The sequence below is a fragment of the Lygodium microphyllum genome, chromosome 17 (genome assembly GCF_053477565.2).
Source record: "Lygodium microphyllum isolate KBCC chromosome 17, Lygodium_microphyllum_v1.1.10, whole genome shotgun sequence".
Taxonomy (NCBI): domain Eukaryota; kingdom Viridiplantae; phylum Streptophyta; class Polypodiopsida; order Schizaeales; family Lygodiaceae; genus Lygodium; species Lygodium microphyllum.
This window is the reverse complement of record NC_141151.1, coordinates 59,713,427-59,741,023: the sequence shown is the minus strand read 5'-3', so window position 1 is coordinate 59,741,023 and position 27,597 is coordinate 59,713,427.

The following is a 27,597-nucleotide window of genomic DNA, read 5'->3' as shown; positions in this document are numbered from 1 at the left end:
GAGAATCATGAATTCTCGGGATTAGGGTACCTTTTATGTACTGCTCGCACCACCTCTTGCCACAAACCATTTTTTTGGTGCTTGAAGGGAATCATGCAATCTTTGTATGTGGCATGCATGACACTCCTCAAGTAGGCTATCACTTCCCTTCCCTCAAAGTCATGCAAGATACCACCAACATCAGTGATAGAGTAGTACATTTGTGGAGGCTCACCTCTCTCATTTTCCAGTGAGGGTGATCGAGAGCCACCACCTAAGAAACCCCCACAAAGCCCTCGACCTCCTCGTCCTCCCGTATCATTCTCCCTCCTCCCTCGATGTGCAGTACCCTCTACCTCACTCGATACATGTGCTTCTGCAAATGCACGTGCTTCGGCCGATCCATGTACCTCAGCTGATCCCTATATAGGCAAAGATGTGATAGGTGTCCCAGACATCACATTGAAAACCTCATCTGCAGTGGGAGGGCGACCAAGATATTTGGTCATCTCCCCCATGAATTGCTCCTTGTTGAATGGGGTGCTGGAGGATCCAGGATTCCACATCTACACAAGAAAAATCATATTACGCTGTGTAGATAAAACATATTACATACAGCGTCTATACCTACATCTCTGTGCGTGTCTATACCTACGTCTCTGTGAGCATCTATCAGCGCGTCTCTGTGGGCATCTGTCAGCGCGTCTACTTTCGTGTCTATAGCTGCGTCTACACTGTCATCTAGACGCGCTGAGAGACGCGCACAGTCCCACCATTTCTTCTCAAACTTGCTTTAAAAACAAAGATAAAAAACCTCCATAGATGACAAGATCCAGCATGTGAAAAGAGAGAAGAGAGAGACAAACAAACAGAGAAAGCAAACAAGATTGAGAGAGAGAAGAAGAACTCACCTTCTTTGCTTGTTCCAACAGGTGGTGGCGGCTAGATTGCAAGCTCCTTGTCCTCCTTCTCCCTTCCCTTGGTTAGTTGCTTCAATCTTGTTCTCTTCCTTGCTATTTGTATCTTGTTCTTTACTCTTTGGCTCTTCTTTCCTCCTATCCTCTTTTTACTCTTATTTCCTTGCCTCATTGTCTTCATGAATTGATAGATAGACACGAGTAGTGATATCGATCTCGAATTGCAGAAAACGCGCAAAAAACGCAGGAAAGCACAGGTTTGAAAAGAAAGCCACAACTTTTTTTAAATATTTCTATACTTGTGTGGCGCGTCTGTCAGCACGTGTAATGGCGCGTGTATATGCGCAGATAATTCTTGTTACACGCGCTTATAGACGCGCAGGAACAATTTAAGGAATCAATACATGCATTTAGGGAATCAATTGACCTATGTGGTGACATATATAACAAAGCTTGAGGATAAGAGATAACACATTGGCAAGTCAATTGGCACATATATATGTAGTGACTTACTAGACCATCCCACTTACAATTGCATATTATCCCACTTACGTATCAATAGGTAGATAAAGCACGAATGGTTTTTAGCTAGAGAAAGATAATACAATGAAGGTGCACACGAAAGAGATAGAGAAAGGCATATTATCCATCAATCAATCAAAGATATGTACATGAAGTGACTTGATATAGTAATTAAAGTATCGTCATTTTTAGGATGCTCCATTGACTTCTGCAAGTTCCTATAACATTGAAGTAGAATATAGCCAACCACACTGTCCATGGAAGGAAAACTTGGCCTCATCAAATTAACCAAGTTAATTTACTTATACATTTCATAGATAAGAGATTTGTAGTTGGCTTGTTGGTATTAGTCACCAACAAGTGGACACACTGGCTAAAGATGATGAAAAGAGGACATGTGCACATTGGTTACATGTGGTCCACCTTATCTAAAATTATATGTGAGCTATAAGTGCACCTTGACATGATTGGAATAGCTTGCATATGCACAAGCCAACTGATTTGCATCGATCTACTCATGCTATGAATTGGCATGCATGGCTAGGTTAAGTGCACAACATTAAATGAGACATGTGAGTGTATTGATTAGTTCTCTCTCTCTCTCTCTCTCTCTATATATATATATATATTGCAAATGCACAAGTCAACCTTTGATTTATATATACATCCAATCATCATGCCCTATCCAATCACATTTGTATAGGGCATGATTGGATGTATATAGGGCATGAAATCACATATATGTAATTAGCTTTGAATGATTTGATATATATTTGTAATACTCAGAAAGAAGTAAAGTTGGTAATGTATATCATGTCCTATACATATATATGCCCTATACATGTATATCATGTCGTATATACATGTATATCATGTCCGTATGATACTATATATGTATATCATATCCTAGCATATGATCTAGGTGTAATTATGTCGTATATACATCCAATCATGCCCTATCCAATCATGTCCTATTCAAAAAAATACTAGCTGTTAAGAGGTTTGGTCATATTCAGGTAACCTCTTGCTTGCATGATATGTTTTAAACTAAGAATCTTGGGAAATTTAAAGAAAAGATAGGATTCTTTGCCACCCAAGCCTACCCTGCTTACTCTATTGTTGCCTGAGAGATTGTTGCAGGGGCTTTCCCCAATTATGAGGTCAATCTTTCCCACTGCATCCACAATCTCAGCGGACTTATCATCAGTAAGATCTCTAACATCATCCTCCATTTGAAATCGGCCTGTTTGTAAGGTTTTGTTCCACTAGCTGGCTATTATGTTTTTACATTTATCATTGATCTCCACAATAACAACAACCTTCAAAATTATACCCAATTTATGCAATGCCACTTCTTTCCCACCAAGGCTCGAGAATAAGGATAGAACTGTTAAACCTTGCGGATATAATTCTTTCAGTGGTGAAAGACTGTACGCAATAGTATTGACCTGAAATGAGTTGCCCAATGCATCATACCGATATGAAAGGGTAGAGCAGTCTCAAGTGTGGTCACGATCATATCCAAGCACCAGCTCAATCTCATGGGGTTCAAGTGGGGCAGCTTGGCCTGGACTGACCCAAACCAATTTCCATATTTTGCATTCCAGGACAATCTCATGTTGAAGATAAGAAGGTATCTTGCTTTCTTTGTGGGAAGAAAATATTTTTCTCATCAATCCACATATAGTGCTAGGGGCACCCCGTGTGTTTATGTAATTTATCTTCTCTCTCGGATCCCATGGGGGCCAATACTTCTTTGTTTTCGGAAGCACCTCAAAGATTGTCATGGGAGCAGGGGGAAGGATCAACCTTCTTCCATCTACTGGAAGGTTATAAACATAACCATCTCAGCCTAGAGCATGCTGAAAAATATCTAGAGTCCGTGAACTCTGGATCTATGCCATTAAAATGCCGTTTGATGGTCTCCCACTCTGAATTGGGAACGTTCTCAACATTTTCAAAATAGAAAAAGGGAGGGCCTTCCATCAAACTATTCAATGGTTTTGGCTTGCCTTTAAAAAAGCCAGGAATTCCAAACCCAATGCCCTTTTTGAACTTGAAGGGTGGGATAGAACCTAGATGTGGACGTGATGTTTTTCCATTCATAGATTGAGTCTCGAGCCATAAAACACTCGAGTCTTCACTGGCACTTTTATCCAAGTCTAAAGTAGGAGTAATGCTGATCTTTATTTTAAGGCCCAAGTAAGTGTACCATAGCTTAAGGGCTCTTTCATCTACCCAATATATTTTGCTACAGACATCTCGTGAGGGTCTAGCATGTCTAGTTATTTGAACACCTCGTGAGGGTCCAGCATGTCTAGTTTGATCTTTTATCTTTTACGACTAGTGTACATTATTCAATGCACTTTGGTGTGAGGGTAAACATCTTCAAACTCAACGTATAGATGAAAAGAGAAATACCCAAGATTGTGGTGTCCTTGCTCACTTCGAGGATGCCAATGGTACTTCGAGTAATTATTAACTCTATTTTTTTAATTCAATGATTCAATGTGTATTCTTAATTCTATGGTTTTTATCATGCGCACACGTGCATGCTCAAGAATCAATTTCAGGTGGTTAAATAATTATTAACTTTGATTTTTTAATTATGTGAATTGCAATTTTAGGTGGTTAAATAATTGTGTGTCTATTGGTGCTTCTATATTAGCGTCTATTTGCGCGGATATATAGACACACAATTCGCGTCTATTTACACGCACGTTTACACGCACTTATAGACACTATGATAGACGCGCCCGACTTTGCGCGTCTAACATGCGCGTCTATGCCTCATTTATGTTGTAGTGATGGAAAACGAGAGGGATGCAAGGCTTGATCTCTCTGCCATAAGGCATAGTCCCTTCCGTTTCCCTAAAACAACGTAAATCGGAATTACTATAACCTAGATTCTAGGTCAGTACCCTTGTTGTTCGTATACTTTGAAACAATCTTCTTGCTGTCATTTATGATTGAGAAAAGTTCCCGGTCAATCGGGACCACCCATCCATAGGACGGACCATGGCCACATCCACCACACTTTCCTCAGGTTGTTTTAGTTGTCTAATTACCTACAACATTTAGCTGGACATGCATCAATCAGCTTCCTTAATTAGCCTGTTAGGCACCGGTTCCTTCACATAATCGTAGCACTTGACATAGAAAAGCAGTGTCAAACAAGCTCCTTTTTAATAGGTTATCATATTTATCTTTGAAATATATTTATAAAGTCTATCCCGTAGGCTTATCCATAATCCTCCTGAAGGCTATCCAGCAATCCACAAGGATTCCTAATCTAAGATTCTGCCAATAGACTAGTATGCGGGCCTCGAGATCCAATCCCAGTCACGTTGGACTCTTGTGTAGGGCCGGGAAGGCGAGGGATTACGGCCAGAGCCCCCCCTGGCACCCAAGCGTCCTCCTGCTCCAAGTAGCGCTCAACCGAGAGAACTCTTGCGCCGGGTTCGGTCCACCTTCCCGACGCAGTTAACAACTCCCTTGGTTAGGGTCAGGCAGGCAGTCGGGGGTAATTGAAGCTGCCTCTCCCTTCAGGCCTTCAACCTAAAGCATTAGATATGTTTTCATCATTTAATTCTTTGAGCAAAAAAAGCAAATAGTGCTCTCTAAACTATTACAAGCACAATCATTTCCAGTGGTCGTTATTTTGGCCAACTGCTAAGGAGTGAATCCTTCTTTCCGAATGCATCCAGCACTCAATCTGGGATCAATTGTGACTCGGAAAGATTCCAAAGGGTTTGTTTGTTAACCCTTATGTTCTTGGGTTAGGGCCGTACCCTATTAACCCAACTTAACCAATACCTTAAGTTCTATTAGCAGTAAATATGTTATTCCAATTTACTGATTGGTCTTTTGCTTCTAATCCCCTTATCTTGATTCTTTTCCCAAGAAAGGGGCTATGTCAGGATAACTACTCATTCTCTTGCAAGATAAACTTGTGCAAGAATCTGCCAATCTCATTCCAAGGAATTTGGCCATTCCCTTGTGATCAAATCACAAGATCATGCGACTCTGCAACATGTTGCACAAGTGTCGCATCTAATCCATGGGACTCTTTTAACCATCGAACGGTGCCTTCTAATCACGAAATCATGATTAGATAGGAAACAGGGTTAGGGTGTCTTCATAACAATCTGTTCTTGATTTCACTAGGCCGACATTGTCGGTCCTAGGGTTCCAAATTCAAACCGAGTTTCATCTTTTTAGCGAGCGATCCTTAGGGAGAAGCCCTAGATCGTTTCTTGTAAATATGTCTTATTGTCCCTACATTCTGTGAATGTGGGTAGGTCTTTAGAGATACGAGAGTTTTATCTTGGCAATAAGTGCGACTAGGTCACATCCTCAACGTGCTAAACTCTAGTTAGCACTTTGGGATATATTGCATCGATTTAACCCTTCCTAAGCGACTCCTTCACGGTTTTAGGTGTTTAGGGTAAACCAATTTACTTTTCTATTCATGAAGATATTATCTTGATCAAATAGGGGAAAAAGTAGTTGCATTACAATACCATTCTCGTAAGCACACAATTTATTGCCTACGTATGTTTAGATTTACAGTCCCTAACTTTTTTTGTTAGGATCGAAGTGTATGTTAAGTTATGGCATAATTCCTATTGCTCCTTCTATAACGTGCAATCAAGATTCATGCTACTAAGCTTGAGGGTTTTATGATTAAAATGAACCATGCAACCTTTTTCTACTTTCATTTTTAAATGAGTTATTCGTATGCTGAACTTACACAATCTTTCGTAACTACTTACATAATTTGATTTGAGTTTTATGCCAATTTCCTAGAGATTAATCTACTTCATGCAGCCCTAGAATCATTTCCATGCCTTGCAATTTCCTATGGTTATTAGCAACCTTCTTTAAAGAATCATTTCGAAGAAAAGATGTCTAATAATGTGATATGCGATTTATTCTTTCCATGCATAATCGAAGTGTACTACCATAATTTTGACTTGTGAAGATGGTCATTAGTTGATCTAAATTTATTACTTTGTAATGCATAAAAACCATTTGCTAACAATGCATAGAGATCTTATGCTTTCTTTTTTTGTTCGATTCATTGAAAAATAGCAATGACCGAATTCTTCAATCGTGAGCTATTAGCCAAAGTATTTCAATCGAAAAAGTACATCCTAATTCCATAAATGATCCATGCACAGTTGTAATATTATGACGTAAATCAAAATTAGGAAGAAAACCTGGACTTGTGGTGAAATGTCCACATGGATGCTAGGAGATGATCCTCCTGCAGTTGCACCTTGTGCCTTTTTAGGAGCCATCGAGACTTCGACCTTCTTGCCTTGGCCGCAGACTTATGATCTTGGCCCGTCTCATTCGCACGCAAAACTCCTTTTTGAGATTCGGCTTCCTTGACCGATTGCATCGTCTTTCGAAATCAAGATTTAGAAGGCTTTATAGGCTTATGGGAGTTGAAATGGGAAAGGGTTTAAAACCTAGCTAATATGGCTTTTGGGAATTGTAAGTAAAAGGAAACTTAGAAATTCCAGATATAATAGGCCTTCACAAAATAGGATACAATGGTTTTAAAAGGCTTGTGTGGGAAGGGTTTTAAAAGGAAACCCGGGGTTAAAACCTTGTGGAAATGTTATGGAAAAGGCTTAAAATCCGACTAGTATGAGCTTTATGGGGGATGCAAGGAAAATGGTTAATTCCCGAGGATGCAAGGGAAATGCCTTAATTCCGAGGGTGTAAAGACCGCTTTGTAGGGCTAATGAAAAAGGGGTTTTAATCTTGGCTATTGCAGATCCACAAGAAGGGGGTTAAAAAAAGAAAAGAACCCAGGCTATGGTGGGATTTAAAGGGGATGCAATGGGAAAAAAAAGGGTGCTTAAAAACCAGGGGATAATAAAACCCACTTGATAAGGCCTATGAAAGCCCAAGGAAGGGAGCTTTAAATGGGCTTTGTGGAATGAAAAAGGGGGGAAAAGGGGTTAATTCTTGGGGTAAAAACCCCTTGTGTAAAAATGCAAGGGGAAAAAAGGGGGCTTAAAGGCCCCCCCCCCTTAGAAGCTTCTAAGGCTTCTAGCCTTAGCATGTGGCAGGACTTGAGGACGGCGGCCAACTAAGAAGGTGGCGGCATGTAATGGCCTCTGATTGTTGGCAGTGGCAGCTCAGTCTTCAGACGACGGCTTCTCCAATCGGTGCAGCTGGTGCACGGCCTTCTCAGCCCCACCTCTCACAACATGGCTTGGCGACAACTTCCTCCTCCTCCACGTCCGATTGCTATCAATTAGCCTCATGTCCCTCACAACTATCACGATATTATTTTCCTCTATCTCTCACATGACAACGACTGCAGCGTTACGCTCCTCCATGGCTCCCTCGTTACTCCCCCCCCAAGGGGGTTTTTATAGGCTAGGGAGAGGGACCCCTCCCCCCACCACGCGGCCTAATGCATGGCTTATCCTCCCCCATGTCGTATACTTAGTCATCAGCACCATACCCCTCTCCTCCAGCACGGCCTTCGGCTGGGGGAAAGAAGGGATAATTAAAGAAAAAATAATTTTCCATAAATTAAATCAATTTTCTCTTGACCTCCTCCCAAGAGGAGGTTCACATGAAGATATGCAGTTTCTCTTTTTTTGATCTAGTTTTTGCCAATCATGATATGTCGTCTACACTTGCATCGTCCGTATTTTCAATGTCGACATTGTCATTGCATGAGACTCACACGGCTGATAATATTTTCAGCAGAAATATTACATTATCTCCCCCCTGGAGGAATCGAGATGTCCTCATCTCGAGATAAATTGGGGATATTGATGGTTGAGAGTGCTTTCATCTATCCAAGTGGCATCCTCCTCAAGATAATCTTTCCACTGGATGAGGCATTCTCTCAAGGTTCTGGATCTTAGTTGTCTCTCCCTAACATCTAAGATCCTATCAAGCCATAGTTCAAGGACTCCTTGACTAGGCATTACAACTTGTTGGTCATCAAGTACATGACTAGGATTTGGTACATACTTCTTCAATAGGCTGATATGGAATACATTATGAACCCTCAGGTTCTCAAGGAGTTGCAGTCTATAAGCATTAGGTCCTAGGCACTTGAGGATTTTGTATAGTCCAGAGTACCTTGGACTTAGCTTCTTGGACTCTCCTAAGGATAGGGAGCTGTTCTTTGGGCGTATGCGAATGAAGACCATGTCTCCTTCCTCGAAGATTCTACCTTGATGCTTCAAATCCGCATATGCCTTTTGTCTATCCTTGGCAGCTTGGATGTCATGTCTTATTGACATCCAACTCTTCCAACATCTACCTTGAAGCTTCAACCCTCAAGGTTGGATCTGAGAAGTTTAGGGGACTTTGACAGTCATGACCATAGAATGCTTGAAAAGGGGTCATCTGAATGCTTTATTGGTAAGAAGCATTGTAGGCAAATTCAACCAAAGGCAAGTATTGAATGTACCTTTTTGGTTTACAACAGCAGTGTGCCCTTAGCATATCCTCAATGACATGATTGACTCGCTCCGTTTGGCCATCAGTTGGGGATGGTAAGCTGTGTTAAAACAGAGTTGAGTCCCAATGGCTTCGAAGATAGCTCTCCAGAAGTGTGATGTGAAGAGAGAATCACGATCATTAATGATTCTCCTGGGTAGCCCATGTAGCTTGAATATCTCCTTGATAAACAACCTTGCAATGTCTGAGGCTTTATAGTTTGTCTTTACCGAAATAAGGTGTGCAACCTTAGTAAGCATGTCAACCACAACCATGATGGAGTTGTATCCTCCCTGAACTTGGGGTAGGCCAATGATAAAGTCCATACTGATGAATTCCTGTTTCATTTGGGGAATGTCGAGTGGTTGTAACTTTCCTGGCATTTTGACATGTTCGGCCTTGATAAGTTGACAAGACAAACACTCAGTGACATATTTAAGAATGTCACCTTTAAGTCTCTCCCAATAGTAGCTCTTTCTAACTGCATTGAAAGTCTTGGCATAGCCATGATGCCTTGAGAAAGGGGAATCATGAGCTTCCCACAATATCTTCTGCTTAAGTGACTGGCTTGCCGGTATACATACTCTCATTCTATAGTAGACAAGTCCACTATTGATAGAGAATTCATGATACTTAGCCTATAGCTTTTGGTCCTAGTCCTTGATAGAGATCTCCCTTAGCATCTTTTGATAGGATGGATCATGGCATGCTTCCTCTCTAGCTAGCTCAAGTATTGGGTTGTTTGGCATGGACACCTTTGTGGCTAGAGATCTAGCTGTTGATGGGTTTTGCAAGATTAGAGAATTAAGGAATGCCTTGCGACTGAGTGCATCGGCAACTACGTTCTCCTTTCCAGGTCGGTACTTGATTTCAAAATCATATCCTCCAGCACTTCAATCCACTGACGTTGCCTCATGTTGAGCTCGTTCTAGGTAAAGATCCACTTGAGACTTTTATGATCAGACACTAGTGTAAACTTGTTACCCAATAGATAGTGTCTCCAAAGCTTTAGGGCATGGATGACAGCTAACAGTTCTAGATCATGGGTAGCATAATTCTTCTCATGGCTCTTCAGTTTCCTTGAAGAGTATGCTACAGGATCACCTTCCTGCATGAGCACACATCCTAAGGCAAGTGTGCTAGCATGAGTTACTACCTCGAACTCCTTACTGAGGTTTGGAAGTTTTAGGATAGATGCTAATACCAAACTTTGCTTCAATCTATCAAAACTAGATTGTTCGGTAGTTGACTATGCAATGGATGTTTGCTTCTTGAGTAGATCCGTCAGAGGTACTGTAATCAAAGCATAGTTTTTTATGAAGACCCCATACCATCCTGTCAATCCAAGAAAATTGTGTATTTCCTTGACAGTTGTTGGTATTGGCCATTCTAGAACATCTCTAACTTTGGCCGGATCCACTAAGATTCCTTCTGCTGATACGATGAATCCCAGATATTCAATCTGATGCTTGAAGAATGCACACTTCTTCATCTTAGCATAGAGCTTATGTGCTCTCATTGTCTCAAGGAAAATCCGAAGTTGGGGTTCATGATCTTCTTCCTGTTTGGAATAGACTAAAGTATCGTCGAAGAAGATGAGTACGAAGTCGTCAAGCTATGGTCTAAAGATATCCTGCATTAACCTGTTGAAGGTGGCAGGCGCATTCGTAAGCCCGAATGATATAATTAGGAACTTAAAGTGACCATATCTTGTATTGAAGGCCGTCTTTGGGATATCTTCTTCCTTGATTCTTATCTGATAGTAACCAGACCTCAGATCAATCTTGGAGAAGATCTTCGCACCCTAAAGATGATCAAGGAGCTCATCTATTCTAGGAATAGGATACTTATTCTTGACAGTTGATTGATTCAACCCTATGTACTCAATACACAGTCGAAGGGTTCCATCTTTCTTTTTCTGGAACAGTACTGGAGCTCCCCATGGTGAATTTCTAGGATGGATGTAGCCCTGATCTAGCAATTTCTTGAGTTGTTCATTCAGCTCAATTGCTTCCAGGATGGACATTCTATAAGGTCTCTTTGTAATTGGCACAACTCTTGGCACTAGCTTGATCTCATGATCCACTTCTCTTTGAGACGGAAGTTTTGTCAACTCTTCAGGAAATACATCCGCGTATTCCTTTAGTCATGAAGGTCCTTCACTAGATTCCTGCTTCTAATCTAATTTATTGAGCTTAATCAGGTAGACAGGTAGTCCCTTTCTAACTCCCTTTATAATCCGAGATACTTTGGCCAATTGTATTCTTGGCTTTCCAACCTCTCCTTGAGTTGTGACCAATTCCCCTTTAGAGTTTTGAAAGGAAATTTAGCCCTTTCCAAAATGAATGTGGGCATCATTAGGTTTAAGCCAATCCATTCCAGGTAGACACTCATGGATGCCTAGGTTCATGACTCTGAATTTGACTGAAGTCGTCTTTCCTCCCAAAAAGAATTCCACACTACATTAGATATTTACTTCAGCCTTTAGCCAAGTGACCAAATCACTTTACTACTTTATCAATATTCACAGTCAAGACAATCATTGATAAAAAGAAGTCTTATTCCATTCATGTGGGTATAGCCCTTTCGAAGTACAATTATTCTTGGGTGATGGACAAGCTGATACATTAATTCGAGGAGAATAAGATGTTGTTGCATTTAGCTATACATGAACTGACTAGTAGTACGGATTGGGGTCATCGATTTTTAAGAATCGATAAGTCATTGGAAGATTAGGGTATCTTTTCCTTTGATATCCGTTCTTCTCATGACATCCCAACACCTTGATTCGGTCGACAGTGATTACTCGAATCACTTCCCCATACACATACTTATTCTGATTAACCCTTTGACCTCCGATATGTAGGGTCGCATTTGCGTGAGCCTCAATAAAGACGAATAGCTTCACGATCTTTAAGTCCTCCACCCACTTGATTCTCTTTAAGTTAATTTGAAGGCACGTAGGTTGATGGGAAGCTATGTAATAGATCCCTGAAACACCCATCCATCTCCGTTCCACGTACACAGGCGATGGATTGTAAATGCGGTGTAGGATGTTCATCATCTCAACCCTTTGTCGATAATCCAGGGAATGCATCGCAATCATAAACATGACTCGGAACACTAAGAACATGTTCCATGCTTCATAATTCTGTAAGATATCATCGAAAGTAAGGAAATGTTCGGAACAACAACATTTGCTTTACTTCTTCTTATTAAGATTTCTTAAAAACAAATCCTTCATTGGTTAGCTTTGATACCAACTGTAACATGTCCACCTGTTCTCTTTAGGACAAGTCTTAGTAGTCCATCAGAAAGGAGATCTAAAAAGCTCCGCCCGGCACTCCCATGGAATGTTATAGGGTTTGCGATCCAGGACTTTCCGTGTCTGCCATGTAGCGGAAGTATTCCGGCCGTTCCCACTTAGGACCTACCTGAATTAGGGTTTCCCCTAATGGTCATTTCCTAAACGGCAACTACCGTTAAACCTCGAGTGAACAACTTTACACAGAAATGCCAGGGCCGAAGCGAATTCACAATGCACTTGGTTCAAGGAGAATGGGAAACGAGAGGGATGCAAGGCTCGACCTCTCTGCCATAAGGCATAGTCCCATTCTGTTCTCCTAAAACAGCATAAATTGGAATTACTATAACCTGGACTCTAGGTTAGCACCCTTGCTGTTCGTATCCTTTCAAACGATCTTCTTGCTGTTATTTATGATTGAGAAAAGTTCTCGGCCAACCGGGACTACCCAACCATAGGACGGATCCATGGCCACATCCACCGCACTTTCCTCAGCTTGTTTTAGTTGTCTAATTACCTACCACATTTAGTTGGACATGCATCAATTAGCTTTCTTAATTAGCTCATTAAGCATCGGTTCCTTCACATAATCATAGCACTTGACATAGAAAAACAGTGTCAAACAAGTTCCTTTTAACACGTTATCATATTTATCTTTGAAATACATTTATAAAGTACAGCCCGTAGGCTTATCCATAATCCGCCGGAAGGCTATCCAGCAATCCACAGGGATTACTAATCCAAGATTCTGCCCATAGACTAGTATGCGGGCCTCGAGATCCAATCCCAAGTCACGTTGGACTCTTGTGTAGGGCCCGGAAGGTGAGGGATTTACGGCCAGAGCCTCCTTGGCACCCAAGCGTCCTCCTACTTCAAGTAGTGCTCAACGGAGAGACCTCTCACGGCGGGCTCGATGCACCTTCCCGGCGCGGTTAACAACCCTCTTGCTTAGGGTCAGGCGGGCAGTCGGGGGTAACTGAAGCTGCCTCTCCCTTCAGGCCTTCATCCTGAAGCATTAGATATGTTTTCATTCTTTAATTCTTTGAGCAAACAATGCAAATAGTGCTCTCTAAACTGTTATAAGCACAATCATTTTCAGTGGTCGTTATTTTGGCCAACTGCTAAGGAGTGAATCCTTCTTTCCAAATGTATCCAGCACTCGAGCCAGAATCAATTGTGACTCGACAAGATTCCCAAGGATTTGTTTGTTAACCCTTATGTCCTTGGGTTAGGGCTGTATCCTATTAACCTAACTTAACCAATACCTTAAGTTCTATTAGCAGTAAATATGTTATTTCAATTTAATGATTGGTCTTTTGCTTCTAATCCCCTTATCTTGGTTGTTTTCCCAAGAAAGGGGCTATGTCAGGATGACTACTCATCCTCTGTGCAAGATAAACTTGCGCAAGAATCTGCCAATCTCATTCCGAGGAATTTGGCTATTTCCTTGTGATCAAATCACAAGATCATGCGACTCTGCAACATGTTACACAAGTGTCGCATCTAATCCATGGGACTATTTTACCCATCGAACGACGTCTTCTAATCACGAAATCATGATTAGACAGGAAATAGGGTTAGGGTGTCTTCATTACAATCTGTTCCTGATTTCACTAGGCCGATATTGTCGGTCGTAGGGTTTCAAATTCAAACCGAGCTTCATCTTTTTAGTGAGCGATCCTTAGGGTAGAATCCCTAGATCGTTTCTTGCAAATATATCCTATTGTCCCTACATTCCATGAATGTGGGCAGGTCTTTAGGGATACGAGAGTTTCATCTTGGCAATAAGTGTGACTAGGTCACGTCCTCAACATGCTAAACCCTAGTTAGCACTTTGGGATATACTGCATTGATTTAACCCTTCTTAAGCGATTCCTTCGCAGTTTTAGGTGTTCATGGTGAACCAATTTACTTGTCTATTCATGAAGATATTGTCTTGATCAAATAGGGAAAAAACTAGTTGCATTACGATACCATTCTCGTAAGCACACAATTTATTGCCTACGTATGTTTAGATTTACAGTCCCTAACTTTTCTGGCTAGAATCGAACCGTATGTTAAGTTATGGCATAATTCCTATTGATCCTTCTATAACATGCAATTAAGATCCATGCTACTAAGCTTTAGGGTTTTATGTTTAAAACGAACCATGCAACCTTTTTCTACTTTCATTTCTGAATGAATTATTCGTATGCTAAACTTACACAACCTTTTGTAACTACTTACGTATTTTGATTTGAGTTTTATGCCAATTTCCTAGATATTAATCTACTTCATGCAGACCTAGAACCATTTCCATGCCTTGCAATTTCCTATGGTTATTAGCAACCTTCTTTAAAGAATCATTTCGAAGAAAAAATGTCTAATAATGCGATATGCGATTTATTCATTCCATGCATAATCGAAGTATACTACCATAATTTTGACTTATAAAGATGGTCATTAGTTGATCTAAATTCGTTACTTTGCAATCCATAAAAACCATTTGCTAAGAATGCATAGAGATATTATGCTTCCTTTTTTTGTTTGATTCATTGAAAAATAGCAATGACCGAATTATTCAATCGTAAGCTATTAGCCAAAGTATTTCAATAAAAAAAGTACATCCTAATTCCATAAATGATCCATGCACAGTTGTAATATTATGACATAAATCAAAATTACGAAGAAAACCTAGACTCGTGGTGAAATGTCCACATGGATGCTAGGAGATGATCCTCCTGTGGTTGCACCCTATGCCTTTTTAGGAGCCATCGAGACTTCGACCTTCTTGCCTTGGCCGCAGACTTATAATCTTGGCCCGTATCCTTTGCATGCGAAACTCCCTTTGAGATTCGGCTTCCTTGACCGATTGTATCGTCTTTCAGAATCGGGCTTTAGAAGGCCTTATAGGCTTGTGGGAGTTGAAATGGGAAAGGGTTTAAAACCTGGCTAATATGGATTTTGGGAATTGTAAGTAAAAGGAAACTTAGAAATTCCGGATATAATAGGCCTTCACGAAAAATGATACAATGGTTTTAAAAGGCTTGTGTGGGAAGGGTTTTAAAAGGAAGCCTAGGGTTAAAACCTTGTGGAAATGTTATGGAAAAGGCTTAAAACCCGACTAGTATGAGCTTTATGGGGGATGCAAGGGAAAGGGTTAATTCCCGAGGATGCAAGGGAAAGGCCTTAATTCCGAGGGTGTAAAGACCGCTTTGTAGGGCCAATGAAAAAAGGGTTTTAATCTTGACTATTGCGGATCCATAGGAAGGGGATTAAAAAAAGAAAAGAACCCGGGATATGGTGGGATTTAAAGGGGATGCAAGGGGGAAAAAAAAAGGTGCTTAAAAACCTAGGGATAATAAAACCTGCTTGATAAGGCCTATGAAAGCCCAAGGAAGGGAGCTTTAAATGGGCTTTGTGGAATGAAAAAGGGGGGAAAAGGGCTTAATTCTCAGGGTAAAAACCCCTTGTGTAAAAATGCAAGGGGGAAAAAGGGGGCTTAAAGGGCCCTCCCTTACAAGCTTCTAAGAAGCTTCTAAGGCTTCTAGCCTCAGCAAGTGGCAGGACTTGACTACGGCGGCCAACTAAGAAGGCGGCAGTGTGTAATGGCCCCTAACGGTTGGCAGTGGCGGCTCAGTCTTTAGACGACGACTTCTCCAATCAGCGGCAGCTAGTGCACAGCCTTCTCAGCCCCACCTCTCACGACACGGCCTGGCGATGACTTCCTTCTCCTCCACATCTGATTGCTATCAATTAGCCTCACGTCCCTCATAGCTATCACTATATTATTTTCCTCTATCTCTCACACGACAGTGACTGCGACGTTACGCTCCTCCACAACTCCCCCTTTACTCCCCCCCCCCCATTTTAAAAATAAATTTATTAACGTTAATGGGAATTTTTTTTTGCTTATATTCCCGTCGGGGGCGATGGTCGTGTTGGAGGGGGAGAGGGGAATAGAAGGTCCAGCAAGCTCCTCGCTGGAGCTTGCTCACCCTTAATGCCATGCCAATTGACACGAAGGAGGGGGAGGATCCCCCTCCCCTCACCTATTTAAATGGAGGGGGCTGCTACCATGAAGAAAATAGAAGACGCTGAGCGCCGTCCTGTTTTGCCGAAAGGAGGGAGTGAGTCTCCCTATTTAACTTGTGAGGGAGGGAGTGAAGCCTGCTGCCGTCGAGTACGAAAGGAGGAAGTGAGGGCCGCCACAAGCCGTGCTAGCAAGGAGCTGCCAAGTGGTCGCCGCCTGGACATTGTCGCCGTCGACCAGCTCTAAAAATCCCCCCCCCCCCCCACATGGCCGTCATGAGAACCCTCAGAGCCTTGGAAGATTCCAAGGGTGGCGTTTTAAAGCCCCCTTCCTGTGGCTGCTGAAATTACCCCCCAAGAAAATCCCCCCCTTAGGCTCTTAAGCCCCCTTTCCCCCTTAAGCCCCCTTCCCATGGTTGGAACTCACCCCCCCCCCCCCCCCCCCCCGCCCCCCATGTTTAAACTCCTAAGCCCTTTTTTTTTTCTTACCCTTAACCCCTTTCCCCTGGTTTTAAAACGCCTCTCACCCCCCCCAGTTTTAACCCCCTATAAGCCCCTTTCCCTTGGGATTTGGAACCACCCCTTTTCCCCCCATGTTTAAACCTTCTCTAGCTCCCTCTCTTTGTGGCATATTGAAACCCCTTTCCTCTAAATTGCCCTAAGGGTCCTTAGACCCTTACTTATAACCTTTAGGGTTACTTTTTCCTTGGAGTTTTCCCCTTAGGGTTTTTCCCCCATAAAAGGTTACTCCAAATAACCTTTTCTTTTTCCCCATGTTTTGTTAAAATTCCCCTTAGGCCATGCAAAAATACTCTTGGAACTCTCCCGCAACTTGTTTCTTTTCCCACACGTAAAAGAAAGAGGAATGTTAAGGGTCGTTTGACACCTTCCTTTTCCACTCAAAAAGCCTCGAGGGAGCCTTCTAAAACTACTTTCGACGGACGGTGCAAGGGAGCGACGGTGGAATTCCAAAGAGGAGTTGTAAAGCTGATTCCACGTCCGAAAGACTACAATTGCGATGCCTCCTAAGAAAGTCCAAGGTGCAGCCCCGCGGGAGGGTCATCTCCGGGCATCCACGTGGACATCTCACCCCAATCCTAGGTTTTCCTTCCTAATTTTAAATGTTGAAATTCAATCATGCAAGGTTAATTGTTGGATATAGGATATATTTTTGTCCTAGATGTTCACGACAAAGGAACTTAGTCATTAATACTTTTATTGAAACATGCAAATTAAAGAAAGCATAAACACATTTCTAGCAAAGCATAAACGCATTTCTAGCAAATAGCTTTATGCATTGAAGTGAATTATAAACTAGATTATTTTCCATTAAAATAGTATACTTTATTTAAGCCTAGATGTGTAAACTATGTATTGCACTATTAACCCATATCCTCTTCGCAATGAATCATCATGGAAAGTGCAAAGCATGAAATGATTCTTACGATGCATAAACTCTATGAAATTATCATTTGTCAACTGCATAAATTATCAAGTAAAATGTTGCTTATTTAGCATGAGTTTTTTTCACAAAGTAAAGGGAAGATTAGTTGAAATTAACCTAACCTATGCTTGACCTTAAATAGACAAGTTAGGGTTGAAAGAGCAATTTACACGTAGACAACAAGTCATATGTTTATGAAATGATAACGTAGATATCTTCTAGAGTTAAACAAATTGGCATAAACCTAAAATCTGCAGAGTACTCATTTAGAATGGGGTAAATTCCAATAAATTCACTAGGAATTAATACGTAACCTAATTGCTACATATTGCTAAATTTGAAACTCCTACACCTTAAACACTTGGCCACTTTCGCCAAAATGAGGGGATAGTGCAACATATTTGGAAGGTGAACTAGGTTTGTCCCTAAGATTTTACAAGAAGGAACTTGGAAACCCTAGGTCCAACGACGTCAGTCTAATATAATCAGGAACAGATTGTTTCATGACTCCGTTCAATGAGTAGAATAAGTCTCATAGTTTGATGCGACACTTCGCAACGTGCGGAGTCATACGATCTTGTGATTGGATCACAAGGGAATGGCCAAATTCTCGCAACAAGGATGGCAAGTCCTTACACAATTTATCTTGGAGGAGGATGAATAATCATCCTAATTTAGTATCTTTCTTGAGTAAAGAAGGTTGATTGGAAACTAAAGACCAACCGATAAAATGAAATAACCAATGAACTTAAGGTTTGACCAAGTCGGGTTAATAGGGTACGCCCTAACCCAGAATATAGGGGATCTTGCCTAGTTGCAAGTTATCCCGGATCGAGTGGTGGATGCATTCGAAAGGAAGGATTCATTCCTTAGCAGTTTGCCAACAAAAACGATCAATGGAAATGTTTGTGCTTGCTACAGATTTTAGAGCACTGTTTGGCTTTGTTTGATCAATAGATAAATGGATATCTATACTTCAAGTTGAAGGCCTGAAGGGAGAGGCAGCTTCAGTTACCCCCGACTACTTGCCTAGCCCTAACCAAGGGGGTTATTGACGGCACCGAGAAAGTGGACCGAACCTGCCGCAAGAGGTCTCTCTGTTGAGCGCTACTTGGAGCAGGAGGACGCTTGGGTGCCACGGGGGACTCTGGCTGTAAATCCCTCACCTTTCGGGCCCTGCACAAGAGGCTAACATGACTCGAGATTGGATCTCGAGGCCCGCATACTAGTCTACGGGCAGAAACTTGGATTAGTGATCCTTGTGGATTGCTAGATAGCCTTCGGGCGGATTGTGGATAATCCTACGGGCTAGACTCTTTGTATTTCAAAGATAAATATGATAACCTGTTAATAAGGAACTTGTTTGATATTGTTTTTCTATGTCAAGTGATAAGATTTTGTGAAAGAACCAGTGCCTAACGGGTTAATTAAAGAAGCTGATTGTTACATGTCCAACTAATGTGTTAGGTAATTAAATAACTAAAACAACCCGAGGAAAGTGCGGAGGATGGGCCATAGGTCCGTCCTATGGATGGGTGGTCACGGTTGGCCGGGAACTTTTCTCAAATCACGATGGACAGCTGGAAGATCGTCAAAGAACAGGAACAACAAGAGCGTTGACCTAGAGTTATAATTGAACCTGATTTACGCTGTTTTAGGGAAACGGAATGGGACTATGCCTTATGGTAGAGAGGTTGAGCTTTGTATCCCTCTCGTTTCCCATTCTCCTTGAACCAAGTGTAGCGTGAATTAGCTTCGGACCTGGAGTTTCTGCGTAAAGTAGTTTGCTTGGGTCCGACGCTAGTTGCCGTAGGAAATGACCAATAAGAAAAACCCTAATTCAGGTCGATCCTAAGTGGGAACGGCTAGAATATTTCCGCTACGTGGCAGACGCGGAAAGCCCTAGGTTGCAAACCCCATAACATTCCATGGGAGTGTCGGGCGAAGCTTTCTAGACATCCTTTCCGATGGACTGCTAAGACATGTCATGAAGATACAAGTGGACACGTTACAGAGAGAAGCCATTGGTCCTCCAGGAAACATAAAAGGAACATTCCACATTGCAGCCACATTAATACAAAGAATTCCTCCTCTCCAACTCCTGCCATTCTTCCTGCTACATCTCCATCATCAATACCAGATGTCACTATTGGTTGTTGCTGAATATGAATGGAATATCTTCTTGTAGTTGGGAAGAGTGGTCTCCTTCCTATCTCCTCATCCTTATGACAGCCCTTGACATGTTGTTACCTGTGTATCCAGATGTCCTAAAGGCTTATGTGTGCTGATCATATTTGATTCTTTCCTCAGAAGAGAAACATGTTGCCCTTCATGGCAATCCAACGAGCATGTTTGCTCAGAGAGTGACCATCTATGATGTATCTATGAGAGTCCAGAGCTAATCATGAGAGATGCAGGGACTATGCCTAAGCAGCAAACCGTAGACTGATAATCACAATAGTGCCAAATCGAGCCGATGTCAAAAAGCTCTAGGGTGCAGCAATAGGTATGATATACAGGGTAGGTAAGGAAGAGGTCACATGCCTAGATCATGTACCATCTCATTTTCCATGGAGTCTTGATGGTGAAGCCATGGGAACTATTAGATGGATCATCGGGGTGATTTATTGGTGAAGTTACTGGATCTTTAGTTGTTAAGATAGAGTCTTGGAACCAACCTTATAATGTACATGGTTCATCTAGTCATGTGCAAAGCAATCAAGGGTCATCTATTTATTTGCAAATCAACCAGTTCAAATTTTTGCATCCAATGTCTATCGGAGCTAATATGTTTCTACAGCATCACCTTGATTTAAATAATGCTGGAGGCTTTGATAGATAGTCACAAAATCAAAACTGCAGATTCCACATTCAAAATATGAATGGATTTCCATATAATGATACAAGTTATGAGATACAATTACCTTGAAAGGACTAGGACCAAGAACATTTGGACAACCATTAGGAGGATCTCAAAGGCTAGTTGGATCTAATGACCTTCAATTACTTCAGTAGGAGTCAATGCAATCACAGCAACTTCACGAGGTGCAATGTTAGCTTTTAGCTCAATAGCTTAAACAACAATTACAATATTACAAAAAATAACAATTACATCAAGAGTTCCCTGGTACCTCATATTTAGCTCTTTACAATAAAGTAAAAGATGAAAACTCTTCTATGGTTATTTGTTCTGGCTTATAAGTAGGTAGGATTTAGGCAACTGCATTTTCAGCATCTAATGGAAGGTAGAAGGAGATAATGTGGGTGATAATCATAGAAAAGAACTTGAAGGAATCTTCTAGTGATATGGAGGTTGATAGGGCATTGGCACCCTCAATATTAGTGTCAAGTCCTAGCCATTTTGAGAGTGCTGAACTGGAAATTATTAACCCCAAGGTATAGTTTATAATTGTTATCAGATTCATAGACTATAATTGTATGCATATGATATGATGTTTAGTGAGCATTATAAATAACAAAATGTGTAGAAGATATATTGTGATAAGGGTGGTTTCATTTATATGTTTTTTTTTTAAATGTCTTCTACGGTAGATGGGTTGTGCAGCTGCAAGAGAGAGGGTTTTTTAATGGCAACTTGCTTGAATTTGACTGATCACTCACTCATCAATGTTGTCCCAGATGGCCAAGATTTAACTTTATCAATGCAGAATCTAGAGCTTTGAACTTCAAGCATGGCTGCGCATGAGCAAATGGAATTAGAAGTGAACATACACTTGATTCAAATTTATCAAGTCCTAATTGATCTAGCTCTTCAACTAAAAAACCCTTAGCAACTATTAAAAAGAGAGCCCCTCTTCTAGTATTTGTGCATTGAGATGTCAGTTCGTCTCAATGTGCATATCCTATGTAACAAGTTGGAGCCCTCACTCAACAACATTTGGCTATGTTTATGCCATGCATACATGGAGCTCTGGAGAACACCGATTGGTGGGCAACAAGTAAGGTAGCAATTGAAACACTTACTTGCATTGGTTCCAATCTTGGTCTTGCGTTAGTCTCTACACATCTTCATTAGGTTTATATTTTTTGAGTATTGTTATGCTTCTCATGCTTTGAGTGGTGACAAATTATCATTTCTTTTAGTGAATGAAGCTTCAAATTTGTCTTACTAGTAAAAAAATGTAGGTTTAGAGTATAATAGTAGGTTTGTTATAACAACTATAGATAGATTTCTCTCTTGATCCATTGCATTCCATATAATAGCTATAGATATATTGCTCCAGATCTTATTGCCAATGGTGGCCCTTACATAAGGAACTTTCAATCATTCCCTACATAGCGAAAAAAAGGGAATTCCCTATCAATTCCCTATTTAATAATATACATAAGTAGGAAAAGTAAATGATAGGAAAAATGGAACATTTCCTAGTTACAAAAAATTCCTGCGTAGAGAAAATTTCCTATGAAGTTTCGTATGTAGGAAAATTCCTACATAAGAATAGGGAAATTTCCCTATGTAGGAAATTTTCCCATAGGGAATTTTTTCTATGTAGGAAATTTCTTATGTGATTCCCTAGTTTCTCTAACTAGGAAACGTTCCGTTTTTCCTATCATTTATTTTTCCTACTTATGTGTATTTTTAACTAGGGAATTCCCTTTTTTTTCTTATGTAGGGAATGATTAAAAGTTCATTGTGCACTAGGAAACTCACTCTCCACATTTCGTACTAGAGAATCACAAATATCCATATCCAGAATATATACTTTATGGGAGATTATAAATAGTCATACCAATACATAATTTTTGGGAAGTGGTCACTCAAAAATTTCTTCTCATCCCTTTTTATAAAATTTGACAAAACTCTTCTACTTACTCCTCTAAAGTTTATTTTGTGGTGCAACAAGCCTAGTCAAAGGTAATTATATTGATTAAGAATTTAATATTGAGCAACATGTGACCTAGCTCAATACTTATGGAAACTAGGAATTTATTATATGTGTCATTTGTGCATATTCTTTCACACATTTCTACTGCATGTATATTGCAAAAAGAGATAAAAATGATCCTCTACATGCATATAAACAATAGCTCCTTCTATACTACTCAGCCACAAATCTCATGGTTCCGTTGGCTCCAAAAGGGTGGTAAAAGCCTAGAACACCTATTCAAATATCTTTGAGCTCACTCCTTCTTTCTCTCCTAGTTTAGAGTGCTGTTTGCTATGGCTATTAACAACGATCCTGACGCACGCGATTTCACCAATCTTTCTTTTTTCATGAAATCTCTAAAACTAACTGAAAAAACAACTTGCTTTTTGCATACCACTCTATTCTAGAAGTTTCCATAGCTTTTTAGGATATTTATAGAAAATAATATTCAAAAGATCAAAAATAGATTAAAATAATGATGCATTTCATGTTTTTTCACACTGTGTCAGCATAGCGGCACGACATCCACCGGTATGTACCAAAATTCTAGCTGTCACCAGATTTTGAGTCCTCATTATCCTCTACAACCATATCCATTGTTTCTTCATCTTTCATATTTTCCTAGGTAGCCCCTGTATCATGCCCAGTATTTTGTTCCAATTCTGGCAACTCATAGGTAGAAGATTCCCACCTCTTGGATAATTTAATTCTTTTTCCTGCTAGTTTTATTGGCTATCCAATCTAGCTTATTTAATGCATAAGTAGCATTACCAAATACTTGTCTTACCACATAGAGTCCAAAACATCTTTTGGAGACTTTACGCATGGCACTACACTGATTTTCAAGACTTCTATCATAAACCAGTACCCAATCCCCATCTAGAATGGTTCTTGGCCTCAATTTATGTCTTTTGTCAAACCATTTTTCTTGTTTTGTATCCTTGTTGCCCTTAACTCTGCAAACTGTTGCTGCTATGTCTTCTGACTTTCTTTCTAATTATCTAATACATAAGGCTAAGAACTCCTTTGGATTCAACTCCTCTTCCCAAGGTAACATACTTCATGTGACTGTCATCTCTTCTATCTGCATGATATGTTTTTGACCATACATCAATACAGCAAGCCACTACAAGATACAAGCCTCATACTGACATTCAAAGCGACAAAAATGTTCACAAAAAAATTTGCCCTCGTCATAGCTAAACATGTCGGTATTAGCGTCTCCATAGAACCATCGCGTTCAGTTTATTTGTAATGCTAATAGAGACGATTACAGAGAAAAAAAATATTTATGGCAGGGAAATAAGCTACCCTACCACATGTAGCACTATGTGTTGTATTTACATTCTACAAATGAAGTACATGTAAAGTGTACAATGGTCGTCAAAATGAAGGCAAAATGTACTTGAACCTAGAATACTGATATATAAAATAAATACAAGATCGCTTAATGAAAGCACTCATGGAATCATGGCAAGATATAAAGGATGATAATAACATAGTGCATATAAAATACCTACAAACGTCATAGGACCAAAAAAGAAGAGGATGTGCGCTTCACGAATCCAAGCACGAGAAAGAGAGGGAGAGGGAGAGGGAGGGGGAGGAAATGAGAGAGGGAGAGGGAGGGAGAGGAAATGAGAGAGGGAGAGGGAGACATCAAACATAATAGGGAAATGAGAGAGGGAAAGGGAGAGGGAGAGGGAGACATTAAACATAATAGGGAAATGAGAGAGGGAGAGGGAGAGGGAGAGGGAAGGAGACATTAAACATAATAGCGAGACATTTAACATAATAGAAAAATGAGAGAGAGAGGAAAGGAGAGAGGGAGAGGGAGAGGGAGAGGGAGACATTAAACATAATAGGGAAATGAGAGAGGGAGAGGGAGGGAGAAGAAATGAGAGAAGGAGAGGAAGAGAGAAAAAGGAAATGAGAGAGGAAGAGGAGAGAGAAAAAATGAGAGAATGAGAGGAGAGAGAAAAAGAGAGAAAAGATGTTAAACATAATAGAAAAAGAGAAAAAGAGAGGGTGAGGGTGAGGGTGAGGGAGAGGGAGGAAATGAGAGAGGGAGAGGAAGAGAGAAAAGGAAATGAGAGAGGGAGAGGAGAGAGAGGAAGAGAGAAAAGGAAATGAGAGAGGGAGAGAAGAGAGAAAAAGAAATGAGAGAGAGAGAGAGGAGCGAGAAAAAGAGAGAAAAATAATTAAACCTAATAGGGAAAGAGAGAAAGAGAGGGTCAGGGTGAGGGAGGGAGAGGAGAGAGAAAAAGAGAGAAAAATCATTAAACCTAATAGAGAAAGAGAGAAAGAGGATGAGGGTGAGGGAGGGAGAGGAAATGAGAGAGAGAGAGAAAGAAAGAAAAGGAAATGAGAGAGGGAGAGGAGAGAGAAAAAAATGAGAGAGGGAGAGAAGAGAGAAAAATCATTAAACCTAATAGGGAAAGAGAGAAAGAGAGGGTGAGGGTGAGGGAGGGAGAGGAAATGAGAGAGGGAGAGAAAGAGAGAAAAGTAAATAAGACCTTAAAATAAGCTCATCCTAGGCTCATAGGAGTTAGGCCAATCCTCAACAAACCTAAGGGGGGATATATGGCTAGAGAACCCTAGCATACTTGTGCCTCCTAGCATAATGTTCTTCCTACAAAGAGACCTCTCATACATGGGGCTTATCCTAGCCTCCACCACGCAAGTATACAACAAAGGCAATCAGCCTATCAGTTAGAAAAACATTCATTTTTCATAACATAAATCCAAAAATAACTTTGGATATTTCATAAAAATCAATATCTTCTTAAAAAGACAAATACAAAAAACTAAAAGAGCATCATTCATATGCTTCGCAAAACTAAAACAACATCACCACAAGATCTCTTAGGAAACTCATCCTCAACTATCAATTTTAATTTAAAAATATAATATAAAATCACTTGCAAGAAAGGACACTCTTTTATCATTAACCCTCTTTCTTCCTTAGAATAGTCTTAGAAACAAATTTCTGCTTTAACAAGCATATATTTGAGCATAATAACTATTTTAATGTTTATTCCACGAGTAGTAGTAGTATATATGCAACCATCAAGCTAGAGATCATGCTTTGATATCTGTGGAGATTCGAATCTCATGCCCTCATAGAGATTGTAGTGTGCAATAGTGTGGAGAGAAGGTGGGTGAGTTGTAAATGATAAAGGAGAATTCTATTGATGATGGAGAGAAGATGAGATGAATCACCAATTCTATTCTTAGTGAGTGCAACCTACCCATAGTATGGTATCCTGACGGATTGAAATCAGTAAGACTTTGAAATCCTACCTCAAGTATTATAACCATTGTTTTGTGATGAATTTTCTTGCCATAATTCAATATCAATTTGTGCTTGTGTTTTTCACAAGCACAAATTGAATATTGAATTATAACCATTGTTTTGTGATGAATTTTCTTGCCATAATTCAATATCAATCTGTGGAGATTCGAATCTCATACCCTCATAGAGATTGTAGTGTGCAATAGTGTGGAGAGAAGGTGGGTGAGTTGTAAATGATAAAGGAGAATTCTATTGATGATGGAGAGAAGATGAGGTGAATCACCAATTCTATTCTTAGTGAGTGCAACCTACCCATAGTATGGTATCCTGACGGATTGAAATCAGTAAGACTTTGAAATCCTACCTCAAGTATTATAACCATTGTTTTGTGATGAATTTTCTTGCCATAATTCAATATCAATTTGTGCTTGTGTTTTTCACGGTGTGTTGACTATGGGTGTCAAATGCTCTAGTCGGATCTCTCTATCTTTCTCCTCTCTCTTCTCTCAACCCTTATCTCTCCCTCAATCTTCCCCCTTTCTCTCTTCCTATACTCTCCCTAAATACCTCTATCTCCCCCTATCTCTTTTCTCTCTATATCTCTCTTTCTATTTCTACCTCTGTCACTTCTCTCCTCTTCTTCTCTAACTTTACTCTCTCCCTAACTCTTGTCTCTCTCTTCATCTCTATATAAGTAGTCGTGGTCGTGGTCCTGGTCGTGGTCATGGTCGTGGTCGTGGTCATGGTCATGGTCATGGTCATAGTCGTGATCGTGGTCATCGTAGTCGTGGTCGTGGTCATGGTCGTAGTCGTAGTCGTAGTCGTAGTAGTGGTCTTAGTCGTAGTCGTGGTCATCGCAGTCGTAGTCGTAGTTGTAGTCGTGGTCGTGGTCGTGGTCGTGGTCGTGGTCATGGTCGTGGTCGTGTTCATAGTCGTAGTCATAGTCATGGTTGTAATCGTAGTTGTATTCGTAGTCGTGGTCGTGGTCGTGGTCATCGTAGTCATGTGGGTCATGGTCGTCGTAGTCGTAGTTGTAGTCGTAGTCGTGGTCGTGGTCATGGTCATAGTCGTAGTCGTAGTCGTAGTCGTGGTCGTAGTCGTAGTCGTACTCGTAGTCATAGTCATGGTCGTCGTGGTCCTAGTGGTCGTGGTCATGGTCGTGGTTGTGGTCGTAGTCGAAGTCGTGGTCGTGGTCGTAGTCATAATATAGAAAAAGAGAGAGAGATGGAAGGTCGTGGTCGTGGTCATAGTCGTAGTCGTGGTTGTGGTCGTAGTCGTAACATAGAAAAAGAGAGAGAGATGGAAGGAGAGAATTACAATTTAAGAAAGAAAAAAAGAGAGAGAGATGGAAAGAGAGGAGAACAATTAAAGAAAAAAAGAATGATAACAAAAATAAATTGTTTGTCATAACGTAGACAAAATGGAAAACGATGAAGGTCCTATTGTTCAAGATCGCGAGGTGTATCTTAATCAGCATATCCCATGTCCTTGCTCTCAATGCGAGCTGGCAATTAGACAAAAATGTTGATTGTCTATATAATACGTACGACGATTTGGCGAGTTTCAATCTGAGATCATTGATCAGGCGATTGTGGATTTTCAGCAAACGGTAAGAAAAGTTAATATCAATCATGCATTGTACTTGCAAGCTAATTGAATACCATATACAATAAGATTGGGTCTGACTGGTAAATTTTCTATCCAAGGAGGTGATGTCTCATCCCAAGGAGGAATTCACCCTTTGCAGCAAATTA